The sequence below is a fragment of the Saccostrea cucullata genome, unplaced genomic scaffold, assembly GCF_032062105.1.
Source record: "Saccostrea cucullata isolate Sc308-1 unplaced genomic scaffold, CSIRO_AGI_Scuc_v1 ctg2986, whole genome shotgun sequence".
In the NCBI taxonomy this organism is placed as follows: Eukaryota; Metazoa; Mollusca; class Bivalvia; order Ostreida; family Ostreidae; genus Saccostrea; species Saccostrea cuccullata.
The window spans coordinates 2733-9982 of NW_026933766.1; the positions used below are offsets into that span (position 1 = coordinate 2733).

Here is a 7250-nt window from a genome sequence, read left to right on the forward strand (position 1 = left end):
TTTATTTATATGTCTTATCGCATGTGTATTCCATCTTTTCCGGCAATGCAGAAGCATACATCCTTTCGTATTGTATATTGCACATCTTTTTTCCCCATCATTCCATTCTTGCGGCATATCGTTTCATTTATCCTGTATAGAATAAGGAAGCAGGTGCTTTATAGCATATAGAGCTTGTTGCATGAGTTATGATTTCCCCTCCCCCTTTTTTGTGGACACCCCATCAGTCTCATCCCACCTGTCTGTCTGTGCATTTTCTAAGTTAGTTGTTTATATAGTTATGAATACTTGCATGTTTCTTTAAAAAAAAAAAAAAAAAAAAAAAATTTAAAAAAAAAAAAAAAAAAAAAAAAAAAAAAAAAAAAAAAATTAAAAATACAAAAAAATAGTATTAATTGTTTTTTTTTTTGTTTTTTCAGGTTCAACATGTTCAAGATTAGTTTTGTAGTTGGTTTTGTTTTTCAGGTTCATGACTAATTTTTGTAGTTTGTTTTGTTTTTCAGGTTCATTGTTTTGTTTTTCAGGTTCATGACTAATTATTGCAGTTTGTTTTGTTTTTCAGGTTCAAGACTAATTATTGCAGTTTGTTTTGTTTTTCAGGTTCAAGACTAATTATTGCAGTTTGTTTTGTTTTTCAGGTTCAAGACTAATTATTGCAGTTTGTTTTGTTTTTCAGGTTCAAGACTAATTATTGTAGTTTGTTTTGTATTTCAGGTTCAAGACTGATTATTGTTGTTTGTTTTGTTTTTTCAGGTTCAAGACAGCAGTTTTTGTATTTTTTCATAGGTATTGCATGGAACTAATTTGCATGATTTTTTTTTTTGGTTTATCAGGTGCCATACAGAAATTAATGTATTTCCTCATTGAATTTGGAACTATATTTTTCAGAGATTTTATTTTTTTGTTTTTCATGGTTCTTCCGACAGCTACTAATGTATCAGGGTATTGAATCCTTAGATATTGGAGCTTTAAGTTTTCATAGATTTTGTGCTTTGTTTTCCAGATTCAAATCAGTAATTAATGTATTTCCTCTAGGAAACTAACTTTTATAGATTTTTTTGCTTTGTTTTTCAGGTTAAAGACAACTGATTAATATATTTTCTCATAGCAGGAAGAATTAATAATAATAAATTTTCTAAGATTTTGTTTCTGTTTTTTAGTTTCAGGACAGATTAATATGTATTTTCTTTTAGAAAATGGAACTAATTTGCATAAATTGTGTGTTTTGTTTTTCAGGTTCAAGACATTAATTAATGTTTTGATATTAGAAATTGGAACTTGTTTTTCAAAGATTGTGATTTTTTTTTTCATGTTGAATACAGATAATTAATTTACTTTCAATATTGGAATTTTTTTTTTCAAAGATTGTGTGTTTTGTCTTACAGGTTCAAGACAGAAATTATAATTTATTTTTCATTGAATTTGGAACTTAAATTTTGTGTTTTATATTTCAAGTTCAAGACAGTCACTAATGTATTTTCTCTTCGGAATTGGAACTAATTTTCTTAGATTTGTTTTCAGGTTAAAGACAATTAATCAATGTATTTTCTAATAGAAGTTTTGGAACTAATTTGCATTGACATGTGTTTTTGTAATAAGGTTCAAGACAAATAATTAATGTTTTTTCACCTAGAAATTGGAATTACATGTAATTCTTGGTGTTTTGTTTTAAGGTTTAAGACAGCAATTAATGTATTTTTCAATAATTTAATTTTGTTTATATCCTAGTCTCTCATTGGTTGATTTCCAAAAAGGAACGCAAACTATTTCTCAATAACCTGGTTTGGTATGGGGACACACCCCCTTCACAACCAGCTGAATCATTTGTATCAATGCAATCCTCTCATTTCCAGTCCATGGGATTCATAAAAAATTCCAGATTTAATGTACCTTTAACTTCAAACATTAGCCCGATCTTACCTCATGTAAACAAACATCATGGCTGCTGGATCTGTGTATCAGTTATTATGTCCCCTTGTTTCAAATCACTTCCATAACTAGGGATTTTTATTCAGCGGCAAATTTGAACTCATAAAAAGCACCACAATATTTACACCCACAGTTGTTTAATTATAATTTAAATTATAAGGAATGACTCTAATTCTGGGCCAAATTATTATTATAACCTGGTTTGCGTCAATTTACGCTTTTTTATAATCCACTTCGTGAAACTTGTATTTTTTTCTAGATTAAAAGCAGTAATAATGATCGATTTTCTCATTAAATTGGATTTGATTTTTATAGGTTGTTTTGCTATTCAGGTTCAAGACAGTAACTACATAATGTTTTTTTTTCATCAAGAACTTAACTATTTTCATGGATTAATTTATTGTTAGCTACAAAAACATTGATATCTTATAAAAGGTACACTTAAGACTTGAGAAATTTGTATTACAATTGTTAAGTGAAGTACTCCAAAAAATTTGGTGTATGGGGAAACTGCGCGATATCCTAAAGTTTGATACGCATAAAGTTACGAATGATTACTTATTGGGCTAAATTTTTTATTAAGAGATATCTTGAATTTGTGCGGTCTGTCTTATGTGTGGATGAATCAAAATTTCATTCAGTATTACATGGATAAAATCTATTATCATGTTGAAAGAAATACTATTAGATCAATTTTTTACAAGACTGGCATAATTATGAGCATAGATAAAAATATTTAAGAATTGTATTAACAATTAATTTAAATTTTAAACTTGTAACCTCAAACTTCCAATCGACACTGGTAGATCTTTAAGAATATGTAATTTGATTAATATGTAATAAAAATGCTTTAGGGATGAATTTCATTATGTAAATAATGGAATGTCCATATTTTCATCATGTTGGAAACTTTAATATTGATAAGAAGTATTGTTCTCATGTTAATACTAATATAATAAAGTTTAAGAAAAATTATGTCCATCACAATTAAATGTTGACTCGCTGATAGAGCTGTCTTTGTTTGCTAAGAAGATATTGGCCTAGCTCAGCTTTCAGTAACTATTTTCTTATTTGACACTTGTAACTCTTCCTGACTTGACTTTGTAGTTTGTATATATGTAAATGTGTTCTTGTACGTCATATACCATTGTGACAAAATTAAGAATTAGCATTAGGGTTATAATTAATTAAACTGTTTATTATGATATACATGTATATGATATCTGATCACATACTAAATTTAATTCATATTGCATACATTATTTTTATGCATACATGATCTAAGATTATTGGAATGTATATTTGACCTGGCTGGAATATAGCATAATAATTTGTACTCTGAATAAGCATTTTCTGTGCATTATATGAGTTTACTAAAAATTAATATTACCACTGAGTGGAGAAAATTATTACATGTATAGGTGCCCTTGAAAGAATACTGTAAATGTCGGCCTCTGTTTAAACAAAGACAACTATCAAAGTTGAAATGAATCTTGGATGGGTCAGGTTATATTATGTTCAAATTATTATTTATCTAAGACATAATGCCGTTACTGTGGAAGAAAAGAAAATGGAATATATTAGACATGGAGATAAAGAACAGTATTCAAGCTCAAAAAAGCTCAAAAGTTGATCCAGATAAACAATACAAATCAAGGGCAGATCAAGCCAACATGGACCTCCAAAACACCAGAGATGGGATCAGGTGTCATGGAGGAGTGAGCATCCCCTGTCGAAGAAGATAAAGCCATACCAAGTTTTTGCCGGTATGTGTCTGTAAAACTTCTAATTATAAGGAAGTTCTGAATACTATAGAACATGAAGTTTTATGCAATTAAATTGATCTTGCAAATTGACCTTTTCTGTAAAGTTAAAGGCAGTCTATTAAGATATTATGATTAATATTAGAAATAAGATTTAAATTTTATCAATTTAATGATGCCTAGATGCACAATAGTTAGGTAACTTGTAAGTCGAATGTATTGTTAGTTATGTTCAAATTTAGCTATCTCAACTTCATAAGTAATACCAAAACTTCAATCTTAAATATTGCTATATATATTGAGATAGGTCCCTGCTAAAACTTCTGCATATGCAGTGATCCATCATTTCATGAATTATAAGAAAGAAGAATATATTTTAGATCCTGGAGGGACCCCAAGTCCAGGTGATGTCCAGAAAGTACTACATTCCGGAGGACAGAAGCCATTTAAACCAATCATGTCCAAATACATCTGTCTGATGATCAGTGCCAAAGGTACTACATTTTTAAGGGAAAAGTTAATAGATATTTACCATAGTGTTTGACAGTGCATAAGATAAAGGACTGGTGTTGATTCAGGCATAATGTGATCTGTACTGACACCCTTCTTATAGCTATAAAGGTCTTATGCAAGGAAACAGCCAATCAAAATTAACTTTGTCAGTTGTAATTATATATGTAAAGAGACTACTATGTAGGGGGAAAATAACTCGCGGTGTTAATATTCGCTATATTTACGGTGTTAATAAATCTGTGAATTCAAGAAACTGTGAATAGATTTTCAATAATCTCGATGTTTTATTTGGAAATTTGAGAATATACTACGATAGGTTGATATGCATGTACATACAGTACATGGCCATTTTAGTAATTACGAGTAGTACTTGTCATTTAATTATCACACTTTACTTTAATTCAAATCTGCAGATAATAACCTGTGTTTGTCCTCAATCAAAACATATAGGGTATATAGTGATCGGAGTGTCCGTCCGTCTGTTATGCTTTGGGGACACCTCTCTTTTATGTTTTGCCGTTAGAAACCCAAAACGTGTCGGATCAAAAAGTAAAATAAGAGGTCACAATGTCATTTTGTTATTAAGATTCTGTGAAAGTTTTATTGAATTTCATTCAATGGTATAATAGGATATGTTGATAAGAGACGGGTACCCCAAAGCGTAACAGACAGATGGGTGGACATATCGATTACTATGACCCCCCTGATTTTGATCAGTCATATTTTAGGGCTGCTAACTACACGTAGCAGAATAGAAATAAAGTCCTTGTTTTTGTGAATGATGCAGAATAACCTCATTGGTCTCAAAATGCCTCGGCTTTTATCTTTCAAACAACATTTCTCGACCTCGGAGGTTATTCTGCTACATTCACGAAAACGCAGACTTTATTTCTTAAATATTATGATGCTTTAAAGCTCAATTTCAATGGAAAAATTTAACAATTTATTTTTCAGTTTTTGGCAAAATTTTTAGGCTTTCTGTATTAAATTTGGACTTGTGTACTAGGAATATCATAAATGTAGCAGAATTATGCCACTGAATTAAAGGAAACTCTTTTTTTCAGGTGTGCGTGATACAACTTCCTAGATGGTGTGTAGGCTGTTTATCAACATGTGAAACCCATGTGTATTTCAGGGTTGGTATGTTTATACTGTCAATTTTCTTTCTTAAAAGCCACATGAGGCATTTATTATGCCCCCCTATGAAGAAGGGAGGGCATATTGCTTTGCTGCTGTCGATCGGTCTGTCGGTACACTTAGTTTCTGTTCATTTTCTTCGCAACCGTTGCACATACTGAAATGAAATATGGTATACAGATATATCACATGAATATCTAGGTCAAGTTGTGTTTTGGATACGAACGGAAGACCTTAATTACTTCCTTGTGTGAGAACTAAAGAGGAGCAGATATCTCTTATTTTGACTACAATTTCTCTGATTTCAGGAGTTAAGTTTCCCCTGTTAAAGATCAATAATTCACAACATACAATGCGGCATGCAGTCTGGTCATCAATGGAGAGTTTTGACACCTGTATACCTGTATTCTACCAGTCACCTTTGTAGCCTTTGTTGTGTTCATCAGACAGGTAAGAAAAAGAGTTAATAAAATTAAATCAAGCTATGTAGTGATATATAGTGAAATTATTTCTTTGTTTGAGACATATAAATGCAATCTTGTAGGACACTCCCTTGGGAATCTGGCAAAATTCCTGATCCTTGTAAACCTGGAATCTGCTTATATGGAAGATTCATATTAAAACTTTGAATTTCAAATTGACCTTTGATATACTGTAGATCATATTTGAAATATTTTAAGAAACATTTAAATGATTCTTAAGTTTTTCTCAAGGTTCTTTTTATCATTTCAGTCTATAGGTGAAAGTGGTCTGTCACTGAGTCAACAATTACTGTGAGCCAGTATTTGGTGCCATTCACAAACAGAAAAATATACATAAAGCCAACATTCATCATGTTTGATCTCAAACTACCAGACTACCAGGTAATACGTTTATTAATGATCCTTATTTTGGCAAAAAGTGTTGTTTCTGTCTCGGTCTATCATTAACATTAGCTAATTTATTTACTTTGTATTTGAAATACAATTTCTAGTAAAAAAAAATATTTGAATTTTGTAGGTAAAATAGGTAAAATGGGGGTGTTTTTATCATTATCATTATATATACCCTGAAACCTTGTACTTTAAATATACACAAAGTCTCATAGTAAATGAAATTATGGGATTCATTGTATTTCTATAGTGTTGGATAACTGGAGCCTTGCCTAGTATTACTCAAACGTGAGCTACGGGGAGAGAGTCCAGAGAAGTATTACTCAAACGTGAGCTACAGGGAGAGAGTCCAGAGAAGTATTACTCAAACGTGAGCTATGGGGATAGAGTCCAGAGATATTTTCCCTATGGATGTGTTTCAAAGAATTCTGATGGACCTTGGAGCAGTGTCAGTTATGGGAGATAATTTCACTACTTGTGTTTTTCCAAAAGTTTCCATGTGACCTAGAGATGGACTCGGGATATTTTATTGTTACCAATGTTTTTCCAAGATTTCTCATATGGCCTGAAGCAGGACAAACCACCAGGAATACTATGTGAAGGAACCTTTATAATTTTTGGATGGTTGTGGGAATTTGATGTATTATTGTAGTGTATAACCATGACATTTTCCATGATATATCTAGGATAATAGAAGAATTCATTTTGCTAGATAATTGTTTAAGATTACTTAGGCTTTTTTATCTGAATGAGACAGAATCATTCAGAGAGCATTTAATTATTTTTTTTATCTAGGAGTATCAAGGTTTATTAATTATACTTTTTTCCTTTTACTTAAATTTCCTTTTCGAAGTTTATTGTATTCTTAAGATTGATTCAAAATTTATTTGTATGTCTTTGTTTTGAACATTTTTTTTTATACATGTAAAAAGTTTTTTTCCGATATATTATTTAAGCTAAAAACGGTGGACTTATTTTTACTAGTGATTTCCTGAATGCTGAAAAGAAACTAATTTTAGCTTATTATTACCTTAGA

General features: G+C 30.7%; 1 long non-coding RNA gene across 1 annotated transcript; it reads left to right on the plus strand.

The window, feature by feature from the left end:
• The first annotated feature begins 1468 nt into the window (after nt 1-1468).
• LOC134239306 (uncharacterized) lies at nt 1469-5453 on the plus strand. Its single transcript, XR_009986203.1, has 3 exons — nt 1469-3695; nt 4073-4186; nt 5270-5453. It is a non-coding gene; the product is annotated as an uncharacterized LOC134239306 (long non-coding RNA).
• The last annotated feature ends 1797 nt before the right edge of the window (nt 5454-7250 follow it).